The 26,928-nt window shown below is 39.8% G+C and overlaps 1 protein-coding gene across 1 annotated transcript in view; it reads right to left on the bottom strand.

The window, feature by feature from the left end:
- The window catches only part of CDH2 (cadherin 2), a 242,442-nt gene that overhangs the window by 106,822 nt on the left and 108,692 nt on the right, over window positions 1-26,928 (bottom strand). The gene's annotated exons all lie outside the window — the stretch shown is intronic.

Below are 26,928 nucleotides of genomic sequence, written 5' to 3'. Positions count from 1 at the left end.
GTAGCAGTAAGTTTTAGCTCAAGAGGATACTTAAGTTTACTTCTTTCATCTACGGTCATTAAGTTAGTTCAGTCTTGATAAGGGCTACTACAAAGGAAAAATCGTTGTTTTTTTTTTTTGTTTTATTTAAATACACATCTCCCAAGGCAGGTGTATTCCCAATTAATCCATGTGCTCAGACAGTCACTTCAGTTCTGACAGACTTTTTGCGACTCTTATGGACTGTAGCCAGCCAGGCTCCTCTGTCCATGGGATTCTTTAGGCAAGAATACTAGAGTGGGTTGCCACGCCCTCCTCCAGGGAATCTTCCCGACCCAGGGATCCTGGGTCTCTTGCATTGCATGTGGATTCTTTACCCACTGAGCCACCTGGGAAGCCCAATTAATCCATGCTATGAACTGAAAAGACAATGCTTTCAAACACTTTTTCTTCCTCACTTCTACATCTTATACATATTATTTTTTAAAAATAGGTAACTCTGAACAGCATCCCATAAATGCTTTTTCTCAAGGTAGCTTTTTCAAGATTCTGATGCAGCGATTAAGTCCTTCTAAGCATAATACTAAGCTATCATTAAATTTCTGTAGCTCATATAAGCTTTTATCTGATAGATGTCCTCATATGTCAGGGTAGTTGGGCTGTTTCATTGTAGTGGAAACTAAAATAGAGCTAGCATGACACTGAGCAAGGATCTTTCAAAACTTTAAGATGTGGTAACACTAGATATTATGTTAGGAGTATCAAAATGACCTTGCTGCTGCTGCTGCTAAGTCACTTCAGTCGTGTCCGACTCTTAGCGACCCCATGGACTGCAGCATATCAGGCTCCTCCATCCATGGGATTTTCCAGTCAAGAGTACTAGAGTGGGGTGCCATTGCCTTCTCCGAAAATGACCTTTGGAAGATACCATATACACTAAATATAACCCTTGCGTAACTAATAGGATGACATCTCTATAGTCAATAATATCATGCTTGCCACTAAAAATGTCTGCTCAGCCTAAGAAATGATGTCTATATGGTAAACAGATGGAACTGCATGAAAGGTGACAGACTCTCAGTCAGAATCATTCTAATACTTAGTAGGAATGTCTGAAAACTCATGATTGTTAATGTTAAAGATTTTTTAAAGAAAGAAAAATTATTTAATCCTTTGCTGCAAATGAGCCATACTCAAAAATTCTTCCTACTAACTGTAGAATTTTGCCCTTCCCTTGATGCAAGATTCTTGATGAGTACGTTTCCAGCACACTGTGTATATTAGGCCTGCTAGGAATGCCTCTATCTCTAGGAAAACAAACTGTCAGAATCAATGTGGCAAATATTAATACTTACTGGTATATATTTGCCTATGAAATCACTATGTAATAATGCTAATTATGTCACAACACTAACTTTTTGCTGGGAAGAGCTGTAAAATACACAAAAACAGGGAGAATGCACAATGAACTTACACCAGTTATCCACAGAGGACAATTATCAGAACTTCGCCATATGTGTATCTTCGATCTCTTTCGTTGTCTCTGCTTAAGTGTTTTAAAGAAAATCCTGATACCATTGGTATGTGTCTCAAAAAATGTGAGCATTTTCTTAAAGAATCACAATGTCATCCATAACAGCCCTAATATAATCAGTGATAACTGTTTGGCATTCTGGAAAAAACAATCTATGAAGCTTAAAGCAAGTTTTTATTTTTTCCCCATCATAATTTAATATTTCACAAGGAAAATCATTTCTGTTTCCCAGTGCTACTTTTCCAAAAGGAATAATGAAGAAATGAAAAAGTAATTAGACGAGTCATAATTTCCATTTTCAATTTATTACACATGGAAAGTAATTTGTGTAAGGGATGTATGACTAAGAGAGACATGATATCAATATGTATATTAAACTCGTAATTAAACAGATAAAGGGAGAGAAATCATTACTTAGTTTATATTTAGGCTGTAACAATAGCGAGTGAAAAACTGTATTCAAACTTCTCAGAGCTCACTGTCATTAAAAAGCCTACAGGATCTGGGGTGGGTGGGAGGGAGGCTCAAGAGGGAGGGGATATATATACATATATACAGTTATGGCTGATTCACATTGTTGTACAGTAAGAAACCAGCATAACAACTGTAAAGCAATTATCTTCCAATTAAAAAAAAAGGCTACAGACGTGAACTATGAAGAACATCCTTTCTCAAGTTAATTTAAATGAAAAAAGTTAACACCATATTTAATGGTTTGCCTCTTTCTACAGGGACTTACTCATAATTGTTTGCAAAGAGAAGAAAATTCCAAAAACTGTAGAGAACTGTTTCCATGTGATTAGATGAGGCTCTAACTCCAGTGTTGCAAAAGTATCAAAGAGAAGGAAACCAGCATGGAAACAAAGCAGAAACTGTCAAATGATTGGAAGTGAAACTATGTACCATGAGTCAGTGGCTAGGTTTTCCCATGGGCTTCTCTGCTTGTTGGACATCAAGAAACAGTCATTGAAATAATAAACGCTGAAGAGGGTGTGAAGAAAAAGGAACGCCCCTACACTGCTGGGGGTAATGTAAATTGGTATAGCCGCTATGGAAAACAGCATGAGGTTCCTTAAAAAATCCAGAGTTGACACATGATTCAGCATTCACATTCCTGAGCATATATCTGGGGAAAACTCTAATTTGAAAAGATACAGGCATGCCAATGTTTACAACAGTATTACCTAAATATGGTATTTAAATACAGTACTACTTAAAATAGCCAAGACATGGAAGCAACCTGTGCATCAATGGATGAGTAGGTAAAGATGTGGTGTATAAATATATATATATATATAGTTTGTTTGTTTGTTTTTGTTAGTCGCTCAGTCGTGTCCGACTCTTTGCGACCCCATGGACTGTAGTCCACCAGGCTCCTCTGTCCATGGGATTTCCCAGGCTAGAATACTGGAGTGGGTTGCTATTTTCTCCAGTGTGTGTGTGTGTGTGTGTGTGTGTATAATGGAATACTATCCAGCCATAAAAAGAATAAAATAATGCCATTTGCAGCAACATGGATGGACCTATCGCTTATATGTGATATCTAAAATATGATACAAATGAACTTGTTTACAAAATAGAATAGACTCACAGATATAGGCTACAGGATACGGGAGAATGAAATGGCAACCCACTCCCATATTCTTGCCTGGAGAGTCCCGTGGACAGAGGAGCCTGGTGGGCTACTGTCCATGGGGTCGCACAAAGTCGGACATGACTGAAGCGACTTAGCTTCAGCAGCAGCACAGATATAGAAAACAAATTTATGATTACCAAAGAGGAAAGTAGGGGGAGGGTTTGGGATTAGTAGATACAAGCTACTATTGTTACAAAGCCCAAGCTTGCTCTGCTCACCAGTGAATTGGAGGCAAGGTGTTGAGACAAGGAAGACAACTTTATGCCAACTGACAAAAAAATGGCACATTAATGTCTCAAAATAACTATCTTATCCAGGTCTGGATGCCAGGTTCTTTTATAGAACAAGGATTGGGGGAGGTAAGGAAACAAAAAGGCCACTGTGGTTTAGCCACTGAGTCATGTTAGACTCTTGGAAACCCATGGACTGTAGGCTCCTCCATCCATGGGATGTCCCAGGCAAGAAAACTGGAGTGGGTTGCAATTTCCTTCTCCAGCGGATCTTCCCAACCCAGGAATCGAACCCAGGTTTCCTGCATTGTAGGCAGACTCCTGCATTGCAGGAGGATTCTCTACCAACTGAGGTATGAAGGAAGCCTAAAAAGGCCATTAATCTAGCAAATATCTTTTAGAATGGCAAGCCTCAGGCAGGGGATGTGTTGATTTCATCCTTCCTGCCATCTACAGGTGGACAGAGTTTTGAACAAAGGCAGTTCAGTTTAACAGTCTGGCAGAGGGGCAGGATTCTCTGAGGCAGGCCGTTCTGTATGGTTATAAGAACAAAAAGAATGAAAAGCAAGAGAAAGAGTTACAACATGGAGTTAAGATGGGCTTTTCCCTACAATATCGCATCTAAAATAAACAATGAAGTTCTACTGTATAGAACAGGGAACTACAGTCAATATCCTATAATAAACTATATAAGACTATGAAAAAGAACGCACACACACATATATAATAGATCACTGAAACTAGCTAACTTGTTTTTTGAACTTAAAGATATAAATCTCTCACCTCAGATCATTAAAACATATTCTAGGGTGAGGTTAACTTTGTCCTCAACCCTCAAATTCATAAGCTGAAGCTCTAACCCTCAGTACCTTTGATAGAAATAATGACTGTACTTGGAGATTAGACCTTTAAAGAAGTAATGAAGGTAAAACGAACTGATAAGACATACTTATCTAGTATGACTGGAGTCCTTATAATTAGAGGAAATTTGGATACAGACAGGCACATACACAGCAGAAGGGACACGCAAGGACACAGCACAAGGGCGGCCGCCTGCAAGCCCCGGAGAAAACTCTCAGTAGAAACTAAGACTGCCAAGACCTTGATCTTGGACTTCTGGCCTGCAGAACTATGAGAAAGTAAGTTTCTGTTGCTGAAGCCCACCAGTCTGTAGTATTTTGTTATCACAGCCCAAACAAAATATCCTACACCATGTCGAAAACTCTAAAACTTAGTCATCGACTCCACTCATAATCGTTAGTATGACTTTAATTTTTCAATAACTATTACATAGTTTGTAAAGATATTAATATGCATCATATATAAAAATATTCAGTCAGGAAGCAAATTTCCCTGTCACGTACACACATACATACCTATGCGTACCTACTACTAAGTTCCTTCAGTTGTGTCTGACTCTGTGACACTATGGACTGTAGCTCGCCAGGCTCCTCTGTCCATGGGATTCTCAAGATAAGAATACTGGAGTGGGAGAAGGTGAGGGTGGGAGGATTTGAGAGAATAGCATTGAAACATGTATATTATCATATGTGAAATAGACTGCCAGTCCAGGTTCGATGCATGAGACAGGGCACTCAGGGCCGGTGCACTGGGATGACCCTGAGGGATGGGATGGGTGGGGAGGGAAGAGGGAGGAGGGTTCAGGATGGGGGACACATGTACACTCATGGCTGATTCATGTCAGTGTAAGGCAAAAACCACTACAATATTGTAATTAGCCTATTTGATGAAATTAGCCTTTTGATGAAAGTGAAAGAGGAGAGTGAAAAAGTTGACTTAAAGCTCAACATTCAGAAAACTAAGATCATGGCATCTGGTACCATCACTTCATGGCAAACAGATGAGGAAACAGTGGTAATGGTATGAGACTTTATTTTTTGGGGCTCCAAAATCACTGCAGATGGTGATTGCAGCCATGAAATTAAAAGACACATACTCCTTGGAAGAAAAGTTATGACCGACCTAGACAGCATATTAAAAAGCAGAGATGTTACTTTGCCAACAAAAGTCTGTCTAGTCAAGGCTATGGTTTTTCCAGTAGTCATGTATGGATGTGAGAGTTGGACTATAAAGAAAGCTGAGTGCCGAAGAATTGATACTTTTAAACTGTGGTGTTGGAGAAGACTCTTGAGAGTCCCTTGGACTGCAAGGAGATCCAACCAGTCCATCCTAAAGGAAATCAGTCCTGAATATTCATTGGAAGGACTGATGTTGAAGCTGAAACTTCAATACTTTGGCCACCTGATGAGAAGAACTGACCCACTTGAAAGGCCTTGATGCTGGGAAAGATTGAAGGTGGGACGAGAAGGGGACGACAGGATGAGATGATTGGATGACATCACTGGCTCAATAGACGTGAGTCTGAGTGAACTCTGGGAGTTAGTGATGGACAGGGAGGCCTGGCGTGCTGCAGTCCACGGGGTTGCAAAGAGCCGGACACGACTGAGCGACTGAACTGAACTGAACTGAATTAGCCTCCAATTAAAATTAAATACATTAAAAAAAAAAGAGAATACTGGAGTGGGTTGCCACTTGTTTCTCCAGGGAATCTTCCCCACTCAGGGATTGAACCCATGCCTCTTACATCTCTTGAACTGGCAGGCGGGCTCTTTACCACTAGTGCCATTATATATACATAAACATTTGCATGTAGATGTGTATTTCACATACAGATTTTATATGTATTTGTAAGTCTATTGTAAGCCTGCACACATACAAACACATTTATTTGAATCAGATTTCAGTAAGGCTGGCTGAAAGGACTACCCTAACTCACAAGGTCCTCATTCCCATTTTCCTTTTAAGTTTTTTTGCTATTGTTGAAGAAACCAGATCATCTGGCATACAGCACTTCCCCACAATCTAGATCTCGCTGGTAGTAATTCTATAATATCATGTAACATGATCCTCTGACCCCTGTGTTTCTTACAAGCTGACAGATCTGGAAGCTTGATCAAATCCAGGCTTATTAATTACTTTTCTTTTTGGTCAGGGGAGACTAGTTCACAGATGATGTTGTGTATTCCTATGAGAAGGAAATAACATATTTTCTTTCTTTTAGTGATTGGTGATCTTTGCCTTAGAAACACTATTTCAATAGTGTTTCATCCTTTCAATAAGGATGCAAATGGTGATAAAAGATTCCCATAATTCCTTCTTCATGTATTAGCTGACATACTTCTATAAAAAGGAATTTACTCTTGTCACCTATTCATATATAGAATTACCATGAAATCAAGCCTTACAGAAAAAAACAAGATGAATTCTTTATTACTTTTCCTTTATTTAACATTTTCAAATCAGTGACCAAAACAGGTTAGTTCTCCCCAACCCCCCACTGCAATCCATAACCTCGTTCATGCTCAAGCTGACCCAACTTGGAGATACTTTCTGATAAGACCAGTACTTGTTGATAGTTATGTTGCTGTGTGGTAGGGCAACAAGATATTCCAAGTCATCTCAAATATCCGTGGATAAAGAATGTCATCTACCATGTCAGTAAACAAAGGCTGTTTCTGCCATCAACCACTGCAGCCCCAGCTGTGTACCTGGAGGACAATCAGGATGGAGGAAACCAGGATACTGGCCTTAGATAACTAAGGTGCAAAGCCAAGGAATGATTTCAATGAGCTCAGACTCTTGCATCTTCCCATACATAGAAAAGCACTAAATTCATTAACTTCAGATGTCTGGTTTTCTTTAATTAACGTAATGTTTTGTTGTTTCAACTACCTGGTTTTGGATGGAAAAACTATCCTGGCTCCACCCTTACCTCTTCACAACTGCCCCTAAGAGCTATTAATATCTAAAAGGCCGTCTCCCAGGTTCATCAGTTCAGTTCAATCGCTCAGTTGTGTCCAATTCTTTGGGACCCCATGGATTACAGCACGCCAGGTTTCCCTGTCCTACACCATCTCCCGGAGTTGGCTCAAATTCCTGTCCATCAAGTTGGTGATGCCATCCAACCATCTCATCCTGTGTCACCCCCTTCTCCTCCTGCCGTCAATCTTTCCCAGCATCAGGATCTTTTCCAATGAGTCAATTCTTCGAATCAGATGGCCAAAGTATTGGAACTTCACCTATAGCATCAGTCCTTCCAATGAATATTCAGGTTTGATTTCTTTTAGGATTGACTGGTTTGATCTCCGTGCAGTACAAGGGACTCTCAAGAGTCTTCTCCAACACCGCAGCTTTTGAAAGCATCAATTCTTTGGCACTCAGCCTTGTTTATGGTCCAACTCTCACATCCATACATACTACTGGGAAAACCATAGCTTTGACTAGACGATGGCTTAAGTCCTTAGTGTATCCACTGACTAAAACATAATTCTCAAGTATTAAGTTGTGCATTTTTTTCAGTCAACACACTTCTTGCCATACAGGTGAAATCAGCCATTCCTTCAAAGTGGTTCCTTCCAGTAAACCTCAGTGTGGACTCCAGATGTACTCTTGGTTACTTAGATGGATGAATATTCTTGTATACCCTGGTGGCTCAGAGGTTAAAGCATCTGCCTGCAAACAGGAGACCTGGGTTTGATCCCTGGGTTGGGAAGATCCCCTGGAGAAGGAAATGGCAACCCACTCCAGTATTCTTGCCTGGAGAATCCCATGGACGGAGGAGCCTGGTGGGCTACAGTCCATGGGGTCACAAAGAGTCGGACACGACTGAGCGACTTCACTTCATTTCACTTCCAAGGATGAATTTAAGAAATCAGCATTTAAAAAATAAATTCATTTGGGGACTTCCCTGGCTGTCCAGTGGCTAAGATTTTGCCTTCCAATGCAGGGGGTGTAGGTTCAATTTCTAGTTGGGGACAGACCCCACATGCCCCATGGCCAAAAAGCCAAAACATAAAACAGAAATAATATTTCAACAAATTCAAATAAAACTTTATAAATGGTCCACATCAAGACAATTATCATACACTAATGCATATATATTGAATCTGAAGATACTACTGATGAAATTATTTGCAAGGCAGCAGTGGAGACACAGACGTAAAGAACAGACTTCCGGACACAGGATCGGGTGAGGAAGGAGAGGGTGGGATGTATGGAGAGAGTAACATGGAAACTTACACAGCCATATATAAAAAAGATAGCCAATGGGAATTTGCTGTATGACTCAGGGAACTCAAACAGGGTCTCTGCGACAACCTAGAGGGGTGAGATGGGGAGGGAGATGGGAGGGAGGTTCAAGAGGGAGGGAACATATGTATACCTATGGCTGATATTTATTGTTGTTTGGCAGAAACCAACACAATTCTGTAAAGCAATTATCCTTCAATTAAAATATAAATTTAAAAATCTTTAAAAAAATAAATTCATTTTGATATTTCTGATTCAATTCAGAGTGTCAGGACTTTTTATACAATCATACTGATCTCACACCTCTATCTTCCTTCTCCTGATCAAAAACATGGTCACTTATTTGCTCTACCCACAATGATACGCACAACAGTTCCCAAACTAACACTGCTACTAAATAAGATTGTGAGAACATTGAAATTTTCTTCTGCCCCCTCTTCTTGTTTTTTTAAAGATCTTAGAGTATAATCAGCTGAGGCCATAGAGTCAAACTTCTGTGGTTTTTTATCATTTGAAATGATTTGTCTCTGACTGGTTAGGCAAGCAACTAGATATACAATGAGTTCATTTATTTCCTGTATAGGAGTTGTTTTCATTTTATCGATTTTGTTTTATACTTATGTAAAATATGGACACATTTTTGGAGTCAAATACACAAATCACCCTCGTCCCCTCCTAGATAAGCAGTAGCACTATTTATTTAAGTATACTTTCCTGGGCAGTGCTGTTTCCACTTCTTTTATTCAAGAGATCTCTCCACAGAAATTTATAGACAGCCCTCATCCCTTTTATAGCCACAAAGCACTTGCTTAGATGCATGTACTATAATCTATTCAACCAGCCCCCAACTTAATAGTCATTTGGTTTGTTCCTGTCTTTAAATTTTACAGACAGCTGCAATGAGCAGCTTTGTTTCTTGCAATATATTTGTGAGATATTTAATCTTTTTTTTTCTAACCATTTATTTCTCTTTTAATTTTAAAAAAGTGGCTAACATTGTTTCAAAATGAAGGGAACAGAATAGAATAGGGCAGGCTCATGGCAACTTTTCATGCACTTGTCCACTAAATTGAAAGGATCTAGTGATGTTTTCAACAAAAACTACAGAACATTCAACTAATTGACCATAATTTATAATCTAATATATTCAACTTGAGTCAACAATGGAGTCTCGGTTTTGTGTGCCTTCATTGTTTTTACAGCAGACTACAGATGAAAATTCCTATAATTCTGAGGCTTTCTTTAAATTATAAAACTATTTTTAAAACAGCCCTCAATACTGTTCATCACGTAACCCACAGCAGGCAGTGAACAATGCAAACAGATACCACATTCACATGAAATCAGGTGAGTATGTATATGAAAACTTTCCAAATTTTAATGATTAAAACATTAAGCAAAAAAATAGAATGGAGCATCAAAAATTATGAAATGCATGTTTCATAAAAGCCTAACAGATTAGCAAATTTTTCAGACTATATTACAATATCATAAAAAAACAAAACAAAATGCAGTGCTTTAAAAAAGTAGCCATTCCCTTTTAAGTCAGTCATTTTATTGGTGATTTTCTACAAAATAAAAGCATATAGCTTTGTAAAATTCCATTTGTTTCATGAAAAAAGGATTTGGACAAAAATCACATCCTCAAATTGTTATAGGGCGAGAGCAATGTTGACACTACTTTTCTTACATTTTGAATCTCAACGATTCTACTGAATATTTCATTACTACTGTAAGTGGCTCAGATGGTAAAGAGTCTGCCTGTAATGCAGGAGACCCAGGTTCAACCCCTGGGTCAGGAAGATCCCCTGGAGAAGGGAATGGCTACCCATGCCAGTCTTTTTGCCTGGAGAATTCCATGGACAGAGGAGCCAGGAGGGCTACAGTCCATGGGGCTGCAAAGAGCTGGACATGACTGAACAACACATAGCACAGTCACTATATGATGTCAAAAAAATTTTTTTATAAAAGTGGGCAGAGAGTCAGGACCCAACAACTAGGGAGGGAGTATGTGGACCAAGGGCAGAAGAACACCCCTTAGTTTGGGGGGGGGGGGTGGGGGGGTGGAAGGAGAAGCAGTCCTTCTCATCTGAAATAAACAGAATCGGAACTTCTGGGAAGTTATTTATGGGGGCGCACACCCAACATTCTGGCAGATCCCTCTTCCCCATGATGGAGCAGGAAAGCATCATTAAAACATCCTAATAAAAACTTTGCACAAGAGTTCCTTTCTCATCTACATGCAAAACTAGAAGCCAGCAGGAGGCCTATAGCTTCAGAAAGCCATAAAGTGAAGCCTGAACCCAGTAACAGTCTGCAGCAGGGTGTCTACTGAGACAAATCCCCTTGGCTAGGACAGATCTGACAGCAGAACTGTCTATGTGTAAAACTTCACACCATTTAAGCTACACGCCCCTGGATTTGTAGACAAAACTATCCTCTTTCATGCTTCAAAAAGCATTAACGGGCTTTTCTACATTTTCTTCCTAAAGGAGCCTCCTATTAGTATTGGTAATCATTGATATTCTCCAATCTTCAAAAATCACTAACAACACATTAGACTGCCTACCACCAGCCCCAAGGTATGCTATCATTAAGAGGGACTTGGTCAAAAGAAAAAGTAATATAATATTTATTGCCTGCCTGAGAGGCGTTAACAGCCAAAACAAGTTAAAATATATGCTGTCTTTCATTTATTTCTCTAGACATGTCTGGATGAAAAACATCTGGAAATCTCTTAAAACTAAGAATTCTGTAAAGAGGGGGAGGGAGATTGTTTCTCTCCAGTCTCAAAAGGAGACTCACTTCTGAATCTGGAGTTTGTATGGAAGTGATTCCTGGGAATTAGAATAGTTTTCCCCAGTCTTTTCCTTTCACTGGCTTCCCAAGAGAGAAAATTTTCCATGAAATACCAGCCAGAGCTTACGGGGATATACCAGAGTATAATGAAGAAGAAAATAAGGAAGTAAGGGTGAAAAAAACAAGAAGGAATGAAAGAAGAAAGGAAGGGGAAAAAAAGAAAGAGGGGGAAAGCAAGAAAGGAAGAAAGAAAAGAAATGAAAGAAGAAAACATTTAGAAACTAAAGTAGAAAGAAAGTGAAAGTGTTAGTTGCTCAGTCGGGTCTGATTCTTTGCAACCCCCCTTGACTGTAGCCCGCCAGGCTCCCCTGTCCATGGAATTCTCCAGGCAAGAATACTGGTGGGTTGTCATTCCCTTCTCTAGGGGATCTTTCCCACCCAGGGATTGAACGCAGGTGTCAAACCCAGGTGTCCTGCATTGTAGGCTGATTCTTTACTGTCTGAGCCACCAGGGAAGCCTAAAGTAGAAAAACAGGAATAAATAGGGCCACTTACCCTAGTTCTGAGATATCTCTGAAGAAAGAGACCTGAATCTCTCAAGGCTCCAGGAATTTTTGGAGATTTATTTTTCTCATGTTAAGTAAATATTCACTTTATCTTATACTTTGTGTTTTTCTTAAACAGGGCTTCAGGTTTCTGAATACTTCTGGCACGGTCACCGTATTCATTTATTCGTTTCCTTTTTTTCAAACCATTTACCAGAAATGTATGTATTCAGATTACAACGTAGCTTCTCATCCCCTCAGAGGACACTTTGGAATGACTCCCAATAAATTCCACTCAGGGTCTAAAAGTGAGGGGCCTTGAACTTCCAGCTTCCTTAGTTTTGTGATGAACCTGCCTCTGCTGTTTCCTACTCCCTTGGTTTCTTCTGTTCAAGAACCGTGAATTTTCAGGTCCCTTCTTGGTTAGCAGCTGCCTACCATCATCAGATTTTTCAGATCCACGAATGTCACAAATGGTGTTGTGCTACAACTCAAGTGCTATGCTTGGTGGCTAGAAAAAAACTATAAATTACAGTGACCTCCGTTTGTAGTTCATTTCAACACTCCTCAGTCCCGCTCAGAAAGGGAGTTCTTGGGAGGGGAGCCAGACACTCAGCCTGTAAGGGATTTATCTCCTGTTGACACTTCACTGTTCAGAGACATGATAAGATCCTAAGCCAAGACCAAACCAGGGTCTCAACTCTATTAGGCATCACAATGGAGAATCTATACAACATAACACCCAGATATCATGATGCAGGTAATATGTTCATTAAAGGGTATCCAAAACAATGTTTTAATAACAGAAGATGTGTTACCCAGAAAGCCACTCGAGTTATATGATAACAAGAATCCATCCCAGAGCAAATGTCATAGAGAAATCCTTTGAAAGGACTGCTATTTTCAAGTATAATGCTTCCCTCTCCTAATATGGAAGAGGGATTACTGTTCTACATTCTCAGACACTGGCTCAAGTGCTAAGAATGCTGGCTACACTGATAATCCCGTCATTGTCAACCTCCAAGGAAATCCATGGTCACTTACTACAGAATTGGTTCCTTGTTTTCCCAGAGTGCTGACATTATAAGAGATATTACATCAATATCTCCATGGCAGTCATCGTCATCATCATCATTAGCATCCCATCCAATTCTACAATATCAAATTCTGCAGGAGACCATAAGCAAGGGCATCTTAGAGGTACAGGGAACCTCAGTCGGTTCCCCGGGTCATGAGGTGATTAATGCCTCAGAAAAGGCCCATCACGAGCATTTATTTCTTATGCGTGTGTGCAAGCTAAGTCACTTCAGTTGTGTCTGACTCTGTGACCCATGGACTGTAGCCCCCGGGCTCCTCAGTCCATGGGATTCTCCAGGCAAGAATACTAGAGTGAGTTGCCATTTTCTCCTCCAGGGGATCTTCCCAACCCAGGGATTGAACCTTTGTCTCCTGTGGCTCCTGCATGGCAGGCAGATTCTTTAATGCTGAGCCACCGGGGAAGCTCTTTATTTCTTATAGGCGATGCCAGACTTGAATGCTGTCTGGGTGTTTGACAAAGATCAGAAAGTTTAATTTCACTCTCCATAGGCTCGGATGATTATTCCTTCAGACACATAGTAAATCTCAGAAAGGGGGCATTCTGGAGCTTTCTGGTTAAAGTAGTGGTAGGAGGTGCAAGGGTTTGGAACTACAAAGCCCCCCTCCACTTTCTCTACTTCTTTATCACATATTTGAGAGTCTGCTGTATTTCAAGATTTACATGTCAATTTCTGCCACAACTCTCTATGATAACCATTTGATAGTACTTAATCACTGGCTTTAAAAGAATTATTCTTAAGTTCAAAATGTTCATCTGAAAAGTCATAACCCAACTGAACTGAACTGAATGACCTACTTTAGCAGCACACAGGGAAAAGAAAAGACATAGCCAAAGAAGACACTAAATATAAAATAATTTTATCTTTAAAACTAGTTACAAATGAATGTCAAAATGAGATAATGTCATAAAGAGAAACACTGATTTTACATGACTTAAAGTAATACTTTTATTCCTAATCAGAGTATTTTTAGATTGTAAGGTTGCCACCTTTAGAGCAAGAGTTCGAACAAAGGCTCTTATGTTTAATGCATCAACAGTTTTCAGAAAAATTCCTGATCGCAATGCATGGAATTGTATTGACAACCCCCTTTTCCAAATAGACCCCTTTCACTTTTCAAAGGCAAAACTCTCTCTCTTTTTTTTTTTTCCTGCCTATCAAACAGACAAGCATGTAATTAAAACCATTTTATTAATTCTCTTTTCAATTTAGGTGCCACTGAAAGACTGGTGCTACTCTACTCTTTGAATAATGATTTCTATTATAGTCAACTTGAATCCGAATGGTACAAGGGATAAGTTTTACCACTGGATCAGATGGAAAAAAAAAAAAAAAAAAGCAATCTGTAAGTTACAAAAATGTTTACTGTCAGATTATGAAATCCACAACGTGAACAAATTTAGCATTCAGAAGGTTCAACACTTGCAGCATTTATATACATGCTCCTCCAATATAAAAGAACTGCCAAAGCTCACAAAATATAAAAAAACGAAGTAAATTTCAACTAACACTTGAAATAAAAGTCTTAAAATAAAAGCATTATAGAAATTTAGTTTTCAACTTGGATCTTTCTTCTCATAAACCAGCAAACTTATAAAAACAAAACCTCATAAACTGGAGGGGAAAACAAACTCTATAAATGTACTAACAAGTAGATGTCATGGATTTATATACTTCCTGGTAATGATAATAATCAGAAATTTATTTTAAAAATTCACAGACTCTGAAAGTGAGTCTTAGTAAACTCATAATGCATATATTTCTGTGTTTATATTTTTGGTTTTCTTTGTTCCTTATTTCTACTGACACTGACATTTTTTCATATCTTTATTGTGATATAATTCACACATTATACAATTCACCCATTTAAAGTATACAATTCAATGGACTTTTGTTTTATTCACAGAGTTGTACTTACATTATCACAATCCATTTTATTTTTTTAAAGATTTTTTTGATATGGACCATTTTTAAAGTCTTTATTGAGTTTGTTACAATATTGCTTCTCTTTTCTGTTTTGGTTTTTTGGCCGCCAATGCACGTGGGATCTCTGCTCCCCAACCAGGGATCAAACCCACACCCCATGCAATGGAAGCTGAAGTCTCAACCACTGGACTACCAGCGAAGTCCCACCACAATCAATTAAAAAAAAAAAAAAAATCCAAAAAGAAACTGCACCTCTTGGCCATCACCTCCCTTATCACCCTCAGCCCAACTCTACCACCCAACCCTAGGGCACCTACTGATCTCCTCTCTGCCTCTATAGGTCTACCTCACTCAGAAACCTTCATATAAATGGAATATAAGGTCCTTTGTGACTGGCTTTTTTTACTTAGCATAATGTTCTCAAGATTCATCCAGGCTGTATAGTTATCAGAATTTCATTTCTTTTTGTGGCTGAATGATATTATTTTAGATGGTTATACCACACTTTACTGACCCATTCATCAGCTGGTAGACATCTGGGCTACTTCCAACTGACTACTTTTTAAAATAGTAACTCTTACCTTGTTTTACTTTCTTGACTAATGATATTCATCCTATCAAGCTCTATAAAGCATCCTGTCCACAAAGTAAAATAATTTACTTTCTGTTCACGATTATGGTCAACATACTAAATGTCCCTGAGAATCTAGTTAAATAGCAAGACTATTCACCTTATTGGACTTACTGGAAAAGACCCTGATGCTGAGGAAGATTGAAGGCAGGAAAAGAAGGGGACAACAGAGGGTGAGATAGTTGGATGGCATCACTGATTCGATGGACATGAGTTTGAACAAGCTCCAGGAGTTGGTGATGGACAGGGAAGCCTGGTGTGCTGCAGTCCATGGGGTCGCAAAGAGTCAGACAGGACTGAGCAACTGAACTGACTGACTGATCCACCTTATACTGGCCTCAGTTTTCTCATTTATGAAATGATGGATTGTCTGGTAATGGTGAAATAAAAATCACTTCTGAGTTTCGAGTTTTAGGAATCTAGAAATTGATTCTCTGCCAAGGATTTCATTGGCTAAATGCATCCAGAAACAGAGGACAAAGGAGCCCCATTGGTTTGGTTAGAATAGATCTGGAGGAGTGAAGAGAAGATCCCTCGTCCCCAAGCACTTCACACAGCATTTCAAGTTTTGAAAGCTAAGAGCAGAAGAGGAAACAAAAATATCAGGGTTGCTTGCTGTAAGTTGTCAACATTATGAGCAAGGATGGTGGTTATTTATAAACATAAAGAATGTTCCAGAGAGTCCAAATGATAAGTAGTCAGTGTGCATTTCTGAGGCTCTAAGTAAGTGAAATTAACAAGTACACACATACAAACACTCGTAATGTCACCATCATGACCACTTTGAACAATCTGAGAAGGAACACTCAGATAAATGTTCTCAACCAACACAAAATTTATCAACAATTAAAAATAAACCGACTTTACTCATACAGCCGATAATGTAGACACTTGGTATTAAAAGCAGAAGTGTTAACAGCATGACCAAAATAGCTTCATTAAGCCTTGTGGCAAGGTTATGACACCTAATGTTCATACATGAGGACAATGACATTAGCTACCATCAATCAGTAGCAGAAGCTTTAAAACTAAACTTGGTCTTAAAAAGGTTGACAAGAAATGCCCTCTAGCTAAAGAGCTGTAGAGCCAAGAACTAACTCACCATGGTGAACTACATCCCAAGCTGTTCCATTAACTAGTGACTAATTTGACACAATCTGATAGGCACCAGGCTGGTGAAAGGCTATTCAAACTGAAATCTGTTTAATAACATAAAAAACTTACATTAAATTAGAAAATGACAAGTCATTCCCTACCATACAATAAATCATCTTTATTCTTCCTCTCTCTTACTATTTTTGGAGAACAGTCATGTATTACTCAAGGGGCATATTCCTGGATACTCCTTTAATTCTGAAACTAAGTCTGATAAATGATCGAATTACTTCTGTTTACCATATGAAGTAGAACCACCACGAAAGCTCACTCGGAACAATCATTTTGAAATTATAGTAATCTTGACACATATTTTTACTTGGGAAGATGCACATTATTTCAGAATTTATGCAAAAATTTCTCTAATATCTTTACAGTAAGTATTTTCAATTTTGGAAATTTGATAACACTGACACTGTAATGCTACCCTTTGCTTGTCTTCTTAATGTAGAATTTGACATGCTCCTTAGAATTTTTTCAAGGCAACAATTTAAAAAAGGTCTATATGATTATTCTTTCAGGGTAAAAAAGAGTCAGTTTTTTTTTGAACCTCCAATATTACTCCCACACCATGGAAACTGAATTTGATTCTTCCCAAAGGAACTATCTTCCTCATTTTGTTCTCCACATGCAATAGTAATCCTATTTTTTCATTCCAAATGTCTGAAACCAAGAGACCCATTGACAACCAATTCATTTTAACCTTACTTTCCAGGGTACCTTTCAGGTGGACAGGACAGCCTTAAGCACTCCTCCTTATGATCCTAAGAATAAAAGACATCCAATATCTTATCTGAAGATGAGTGGTTCTCAGTCCCTGAGCTTCCATAAGCTTGTTTGACATCTGTTAGTATGCTACATGGGGATTCCCTGGTAGCTCAGCTGGTAAATGGTCTGCCTGCAATGCAGGAGACCCCAGTTGGATTCCTGGGTTGGGAAGATCCCCTGGAGAAGGGATAGGCTACCCACTCTAGCATTCTTAGGCTTCCCTGGTGGCTCAGATAGTAAAGAATCCACCCACAATGTGGTAGACCTGGGTTCAATCCCTAGGTGGGTAGGATCCCCTGGAGGAGGGCATGGCAACCCACTCCAGTATTCTTGCCTGGAGAATCCCCATGGACAGAGGAGCCTGCCCAGTCCATGGGGTCCCAAAGTGCTGGACACAACTGAGTGACTAAGCACAGTACAGTTCAGCACAGCACACACATGAAGAATAAGCTGCCCCACCAGAATGTGAGATACACGGAGGCAACAACCATCTTTCATGGCAGGGGGCGGGGGGTGCAGTCGCTCCCATAAAGGGCCTGAACTATGTTCAGTGTTGACCAACCAACTTATCTGGATGCACCTGGAGAATGAGGTACCTTGCTCTCCATTTGACCTGAAAACTCCTGAAGGTTCCATCTCCCTCGAGGCTCTATTAAAAAATGTGATACACAAGCAGTGTCCCAGTAGGGAAGAATGCAAAGAAGTGAAGGTCTAACTTAAGGCCTCCGGTGCATCCCCAACCACAGGAAGCCAGGAGGCAAGGTGGGGCGAAGGGATGAGGGGTGGAGCAGAGGGCAAGAAACATAGTGACCAGTCACACAGCTAATCCCACGCACACAGGATCAGTCCAGTTCAGTTCAGTTCAGTCGCTCAGTCGTGTCCAGCTCTTTGCGACCCCATGAATGGCAGCCCGCCAGGCCTCCCTGTGCATCACCAACTCCAGGAGTTCACTCAGACTCAGGTCCATCGAGTCCGTGATGCCATCCAGCCATCTCATCCTCGGTCGTCCCCTTCTCCTCCTGCCGCTAATCCCTCCTAGCATCAGAGTCTTTTCCAATGAGTCAACTCTTCGCATGAGGTGGCCAAAGTACTGGAGCTTCAGCTTTAGCATCATTCCTTCCAAAGAAATCCCAGGGTTGATCTCCTGCAGAATGGACTGGTTGGCTCAGAGATGGGAAAATTGGGGTGTGGTTGGGGGACATGGCTTTGAATTAGGCAGAAACTCTGAAGATCAAGAAAATTTACACTACATCTATCTATATCTGTCTATCTATAATCTATTTATCTATAACCTTCTCTTTATCTGCCCTGGTGGCTCAGATGGTAAAGAATCTGCATGTAATGCAGGAGATCTGAGTTTGATCCCTGGGTTGGAAAGATCCCCTGGAGAAGGAAATGGCAACCCACTCCAGTATTCTTGCTTGAAAAATCCCATGGACAGAGGAGTCTGTTGGGCTACAGTCTATGGAGTTGCAGAGTCAGACACAGTGAGCAAGTAATGCTTTCACTTTCACTTTCTCTGTACCTATCTTTCATCTATCTATAACCTTCTCTATACAAGGCCCCTTGCCAAGAGTAAACATTGCACACGAAGTATAGTATTTGCAGCTATTGTTCTGCCCTCTTACAACCCCAACTATAACTGCTGCCTTCATCATTTATAAAGTGGTTTCATAGTAATTATCTTGAATCTTACTACCAGCCAAGGGAGGTAGGTATAATTACCCTACTCAGTTGTTAAGGCTGGAAAAAGTGTATAAAAGTTGCTAAGGTTCTTGTGTATTGGCGCAGAGGTGGGCTTTGCAGTGGGGCTTCACTGACCCCCCCGCCCCCCACTCCAGTCAAGAGGTCATTGCGTCCTGCAGCAAGAGATAAGCTCCACCAGCCCTTGTAGCAGCCATGGCCCAAATGCAGAGAGCAAAGCATGGAGTCAGGGCATCTGCGAAGAGAACTCCACTAGTCCAGCCTCTGTTCTAAAGCTGGATCCCTCACTAGATTAACCTCTGCAAAATTAAAAAGGCTTGACTTTTCTGATGCACAAAGGAACCTTCTGGAACATCTACTGTGGGTGTATACCTGGTCTCAGCTTTCACAGCACTCCTGGCCTAACTGGAGACAACTAAGTGTAAACAAGCAATTAAACATCCTAAGATAAAGGTTTCAGGAGAGATAGCACAGGTAGAGAGGTGAAATTTCAGGAAATGGTCAAAAAGCATGCCATGCCGCTAATCATGAGCAATCCATTAGTGGTAGGATTCGTATTAAATTACAACTAGATTTTACGTTATTTATTATTCATGAGACATTCTGTTTTCCAATTATTTTTTTTCCCTCCTCCACATTAGCCCACCCATCTTAAAGCCTCCAGCATTAATTTGATTTCCCGCCAATAATTTGAAGATAATGATTTGTGTCTTGGTTCTGTCTGCATGGATCTTCCTCTGATAATTTGGAGAGAAAATGATGTGTGTCTCCCCTCTTTTCAGACAGTGGCCTTAGGGATTTTATTCATCGTGGGGGCAGGGCTTGAGCTTTTTCTGACAGATTTAGGGAACAGGAAGACAGAAATCCAGAATTGAACAAATCTGTCAAACTCATTTTCTTGCAGGCTTTTCTGCCAATTTTTGCTCCCTCCCTGCTCCTCCCTTTTGGGGGAAAATATGCATTTCCCAGTTCCTAAAGGAACAGACTAAAAATGTGCTAGTGAGCAAAAAAAGCAGGTGTGTACGACCTGGAAGGTCATCTCTGCTCCCGGGAGAATGAAGCAGAAAGTTAACAAGGGCAAGTGAACGAGCAAAAGAAACAGGGACAGACAGAAACACATCTGTCTGTAACCATCCCTCCATCAATGCCTTCACAGCAGAACACTGGGGACTGGAGGCCACCTCACCTTCCTGAGACTGCAGGACCCTGACTCACCCTCCCTTTATGCTCCCATTAGCTTGAAAGCAGGCAAGGAATTAAACCTCTTTTACTGCTAAATAATTAAGAAACCGCTGGCATTCTGGCAAGCTGGTGTGCATTTTCTTAATCAGCAACCAACCTGAGTAATTTTGTTTATAAGCTACTTAAGATAAATCCTACCACTTAAAAATTCGAGATGAGCCTATGTACACTATCCATTTCCTTGAAGTAGTTTGAAGAAGGCTTTCTCCCCTTGTTCTCCCTTTTCATCTCGGGGACTTCACTAGTAACCCTAAAGGTGGTAAGAAAGATGCCTATGGTAGTTCCACGATCATTAGAAAAATGGACTAGTTTTATTCAGCTTTCTTCTCAGTCAATTCCCCTTCTAAGATTCTAGATTCAGTCCTGAATATTCATGGGAAAGACTGATGCTGAAGCTGAAGGTCCGATAGTTTGGCCACCTGATGTGAAGAACTGACTCATTAGAAAAGATCCTAATGCTGGGAAAGACTGAAGGCAGGAGGAGAAGGGGATGACTAAGGATGAGATGGCTGGATGGCACCACTGACTCAATGGACATGAGTTTTACCGAGCTCTGGGAGTTGGTGATGGACAGGGAAGCCTGGCATGCCGCAGTCCATGGGGTCGCAGAGAGTTGAACATGAACTGAGTGACTGAAATGAACTGAAGATTCTAGAGATTCACTAGACAATAGAGATTATGATACTGCTTTCGATAAAGTCACCAATGACCACTTAATTGCTGAAGTCAATGACTCTGTAGAGAGCTTGTTTTGAAACACAGAGCTACATATGATACCTTGAATCCCTTATACCCTTGACCTTAAACTCGCACCCACCCACCCACAACCTAGTGTTGGTTAATAATTTTCTCCAGTTCCTCTCCCACTTTTCTGCCTTTTTCTTATCTCTTTCTCCTCTCTCTTTCATATAGGAGTGCCCCAGTGCACTGGCTCAATCACCTTTGCTGTTGTTCAGTCCTTAAGTCATGTCCAAATCTTTGAGATCATAAACTGCGCCATGCTAGGCTTCCCTGTCCTTCACTATCTCCAGGAGTTGGCTCAGACTCAAGTCTGTTGAGTTGATGATGCCATCCAACTATCTCGTCCTTTGTTGTCCCCTTGTCCTCCTGCCCTCAATCTTTCCCAACATTAGGGTCTTTTTCAATGAGTCGGCTCTTCACATCAGGTGGCCAAAGTATCAGAGCTTCAGCTTCAGCATCTGTCCTTCCCATGAGTATTCAGGGTTGATTTCCTTTAGGATTGACTAGTTTGATCTCCCTGCTGTCCAACGGACTCTCAAGAGTCTTCTCCAGCACCACAGTTCAAAAGCATCAATTCTTGGGCACTCAGCCAACTCTCAGATCCATACATGAGAAGAGACCTTTGGCCTGTCCAAGCTAATGACCTACGTTCCCCTGGGCTAACCTTATGTGACCGCCATATTATACACCTCCCAGTTTCTATGCAGAGTCTGCACCCACCTGACTCTTTCCTTTGCGAGCTGACAAAAACCTGCTCAACCTTGGAGACTTAACCTGTCACAAGTCTTCTCCTCCATCCTCATCACAGTTTGGGATCACGACTTGTTAACTGTCTGTCTAACTCACCATTTCCACCAGGTCAGAGACTCCATCCCTCTAGTTAACCATCAGACTCCTCTGGAATTTAGCAAGTAACCAGTAAAGAGTTTTGAACAGATGAGAAGGTCATATCTAAATGAAAGAGACTAAAACCAAACCAAAACAATAATTTTCCATAAAACTTACATGTAGCATGAGGAGAACCTTTCTGAACTTTATATTTTCCATCACAATGTATCATCCTTCAAGCAGAAGTAATCAATTAAAAGACCTTAAATATTATATTTTTATCCAGTCATGTATTGATAGACATGTAGGATGCTTTCATGTCTTGATTATTGTAAATAGGGCTGCTATGAACACTAAGGTGCATGTATCTTATTGAATTAAGAGTTTACAATGGAATACCACTCAACTATAAAAAAGAATGCAATTTGCAGTCATATGGATGGACCTAGAGATTATCATACTAAGTAAAGTTAGTGAAACAGAGAAAGACAGATCAAATGATCACGTATATGTGGAATCTAAAATATGATACAAATGAACTTCCTTACAAAGTAGAAAGAGACTCACAGCTGTAGAAAACAAACTCACAGTTACCCAAGGGAACAGGGTAGGGGAAAGATAAATTAGGAGTTTGGGATTAGCAGATACAAATTACTATATAGATAATAAACAACAGAGTCCTACTGTGTAGCACAAACTCTATCAGTATATTGTAATACCATATAATGGAAAAAATGAATATATATATATATATGTATATATAACTGAATCACTTTGCTGTACATCAGAAACTAACATAAGTTAGAAAAGAAAAGAAAGATAGTGCTAAGTCATGTCCGACTCTTGACCTATGGACTGACGGACTACAGACCTATGGACTGTAGCTTGCCAGGCTCCTCGGTCCATGGGATTTTCTAAGCGGGAATATTGGAGTGGGTTGCCATTTCCTTCTCCAGGGAATCTACCTGACCCATGAATTGAACCCAGGTCTTCGGCATTACAGGTAGGTTCTTTACCAACTGAGCTAGGCAGGAACAACATAAGTTAACTACGCTTAAAAAAAGGAAACTCAAAAAGACCTTAAAAAGTTGCTTGTTCCCAAGGCAGCAATTTCTGCTCTGTACAAAGTCATATTTGAACATGAGTGGTATCAGTAATTCAAAATTAAAATTCAATGTGCAAAAGCAAGTGAACTCCAGTTGGATTCATGGGGCACACACAGGGTTATGTGTGTGTATACTTATATACACACATGTATACTCACACACACATACTCACCTAGAGTTCCTATTAGTTTCAGAGCTGTCGGTATATTAAAAGTCAATAATCTTACATAAATTACATAGATGGTGACACAGAGTATTTTTTTAATAATCATTTTAGAGATGCATATAAGCCAGAGGGTACTGTAAGAATATCAATGAGAATCAATTACGCCCTGTAATTTGGATTACATTTCCTTCAGTTCTCCAGTGTAAACAAGTCTTCTCCCAAATAGCCCTATTAGTAAATGAAATATTTACCACATTGATAAATTTGCCACAAAATTTTCTGACCAAAAATGTTTTTCTAACATAGAAAACTTCATTTCACAAGGCTTTTATTTCATATCTTTTGTTAAGGTTCACATACAATGGTGGCCTTTAAATAGTTTAATAGGCATGTTTTCTAATGACATCTTTTAAGGTGTTATTTTTTTTTAATCAGCAGAAATATAGGATCTCTAGGTTGATTGTTTCCCCACTCCAGTGTTCTTGCCTGGAGAATCCCAGGGACGGGGGAGCCTGGTGGGCTGCCGTCTATGGGTTCGCAGAGTCAGACACGACTGAAGTGACTCAGAAGCAGCAGGTTGATTGTTTTTCTTCGTAAAGCATAAATCAAGCTTCTGAAGCTCTAGAAAATGAAGACATCGCTTTAAATTCTGCTTTTAAAACTGATCCTGAAAACGAGTCTTTAAATCTTTGTATCTTTTAAGGTGGGGGCTGACCTTGAGCCTTCTTAGCTTACCAAAGGCAGACGACAGTGCCACTCAGCTGAGACTGTTGTAAAGATTATAATAAATGGGAAGCATTTGACGTGGTACCTCCTGCATCATAAAGATATGTATTTATAGAATTAATAAAGAAATAAAGCTATTGGTGGAGGTATTACAGACTCTATAATCAAAATAGATAACCAACAAGGACCTATTGTATAGCACATGGAACTCTACTCAAGGTCATATGGCAGCCTGGATGGGAGGGGAGTCTGGAGGAGAATGGATACATGTATATGTATGGCTGAGTCCCTTTGCCTGAAACCATTACAACATTGTTATTCGGCTATATCCCAATACAAAATAAAACGTTTAAAGTTTGGGGGAAGGTGAAGTCACTCAGTTGTGTCCGACTCTTTGCGACCCTGTGGACTGTAACCTACTAGGCTTCTCCATCCATAGGATTCTCCAGGCAAGAATACTGGAGTGGATTGCCATTTCCTTCTCCAGGGGATCTTCCCGACCCAGGGATCGAACCTGGGTCTCCCGCATTGGAGGCAGATGAGCCACCAGGGAAGCAAAGTTTGGGGGAAAAAAAATAAAGTCCCCAAGTTCAAAACCATTTGCCACTAGTCATGTGACCTTGGGAGGTATTACTCAATATGTCCAAGATACAGCATTATAATCTACAAAAGAGGGATAACAAGACGACCTGGCTCCCAGGGTTGCTGCAAGATTCAATAAGATAGTGCTTATATTAGCACAGTACTTAGCCATTCATCCTCTTATTATTTCTACTGTATTAATTTCTTTAGCCTATTGGGGTGATAGAGCGACAGTCAGATGTGCCCAAACAATTCTGGGAAACTAAAAATTCTCTCTCTACAAGAACTTTAAAATTAAATTTGTTTTTAATTCACCAAGTTAGCAAGAGTATTTGATGCCCATCTGTTTCCGCATGTACAAAGAGATACAAAGCAGTCATGGAAAGGTGGACTTGATATGCATATGATACTCTCTTCTCAAGCAAAAGTCAAATGTTCTTATGCCATGCTGTACGAAGTTCTGAAATAGTTTAAGTGAGGAAAGTTGGCTGTCATATATGACACATGCATATATGAAAACACCGAATCCCCAAGCATTACTTAGACACGTTCTGTGTAATGTTAGTTTCAACAAAATGGCATCATCCATGATACTGAATTAACATTCCAGTTTCAACTTTAATGGCTTTTTAGTTTGCTGGTGTGGGTTTAAAATTACTTTGCCTTTGTGAGCCATGGATTATAAGAAAGACTTAACTAGTTTCATATTTTACATGTTATAACTAAAATGATAGAATTTAAATCTTCAGTGAAAGAGGCCCCTTTTAAAGTTTCAAGCTTGAGTAACAGTGTTTTTAGGAAATGCATCGACGAGTTCATCAGATCACTCACAAAATTATACCCAAACATCTTTGCCAATCTCTGATAGATGAAAAAGCAAAGAACCGGGAAAATCAAATGAGACGATGCATGAGAAATGCTCTATATGGTACCTGTCTCCTCTCTGTAATAAAGTTTTGTCATTATCATTGTAGTATGATCATTAGTGTAATCACCAGTCATCATTACCTATAGACACATCTATTCATCTTCTACTGTAAGAAGGAAACCTGGGTGCTATTTGCATTAAGTAGCCAAATTGGCAATAAATGTTCATTTTATCTTTCTTATTTTAGATAATCATTGTTTTCTGGTACATTGGCCACATTGCTGTTCTAAGTATGTTCAAACTGGGAAAAACCAACGAGTGAGTAACAACATTTTATTCTGCTTGTTAATAGTAGAGTCATAATCAGAATAAATATTAAGTGAATGAATCAGAGATTTCAGAATCTTCAAATTGACTAAAATGGAAATTTGTAAAGGAAGATGCTATCAAACCAGAAATTAAAACAAGATTGAAATAAGTCCCTCTAGTAAAGGAAATCATCAGTATAAGGACATCCAAAAATGTCTGCTTCTGTTACACTAAAGCCATCTATCAGAGTGTTATCTGAAAACCTGGAAGAATCATTATCTTCTAACTTCCTCTAAAATTCAACAGAAAAAAAATTTAGAACAAACTGCAAACAACTATTGTGTTTTAAAAGAAAAGTAACATTGGTTATCACTAACATTGATTCTCCTTCTATAAAGGAGAAGCTTTGCAATTCTAGACACTAAATCAAATCTGTGGCCACTGCAAGGGAGATCCTCATTGGTTATCAAGTTCAAAACAGATTAGGCTGCATTCAGAGAACACCAAAGTTGGATATAAGTTTTGTACCAGGAGACATCCATGCCATGACTTATATACTTCACTACTCACAAACTGTTCTTGCACACAGAACACATTACATTCCTTTTGCATTTCCCCTTGACATGAAAACACGGTTTTCAAAAGATGTGCTTTCCAAGACCCACTCAAGATGCACTCTGGGCCCCAGAAATCTCCAGATTAACTAAAAGGATTCTCCAGAGCTGAAGGAACTTTTTAGGTTGTCTTAAGCTCCCTGACTTGGGCGAACGCTACACTTATTCAGTTCAGACATGGATGATGCTCCCAAGGGTCCTGGAGACGCAGAGCGTGGAAGGACGCTGACTACAAGGGGCAAACACACCAGGACTTCATAAAGGGTGATGGAAAATCACTGCCTCTAAATTAATATCATTTACAGTAGGATTGGAGAAGCACATGTGTAATCACAATGAATAAATGTAAAGAGGTGTTTTACTATTTATGCACGTGTGCCCAATAAACAATATTGGGTCAGCCAGCTAACCACTTAGGAAAAAATAAAGCTTGCTCCCCCCAAAAAAGGTTTGTACATGGAAATTAGCGATGCTCACGTACAAATGAGACAGAATTATTAACAGATTTCTTGATTCATTAATGTTTTGGAAAAAAAGAAGAGTTTCTGCACTTCAGCAATGAGAAAGAAAGAGCATTGAGGAAGGAGTTAAGGAAAGATAGGTGTAGGTAATAGAGGCCATCGCTGGTGACTA

This window comes from Capricornis sumatraensis, chromosome 21, assembly GCF_032405125.1.
Source record: "Capricornis sumatraensis isolate serow.1 chromosome 21, serow.2, whole genome shotgun sequence".
In the NCBI taxonomy this organism is placed as follows: Eukaryota; Metazoa; Chordata; class Mammalia; order Artiodactyla; family Bovidae; genus Capricornis; species Capricornis sumatraensis.
This window is presented reverse-complemented; position numbering and strand designations above follow the sequence as displayed.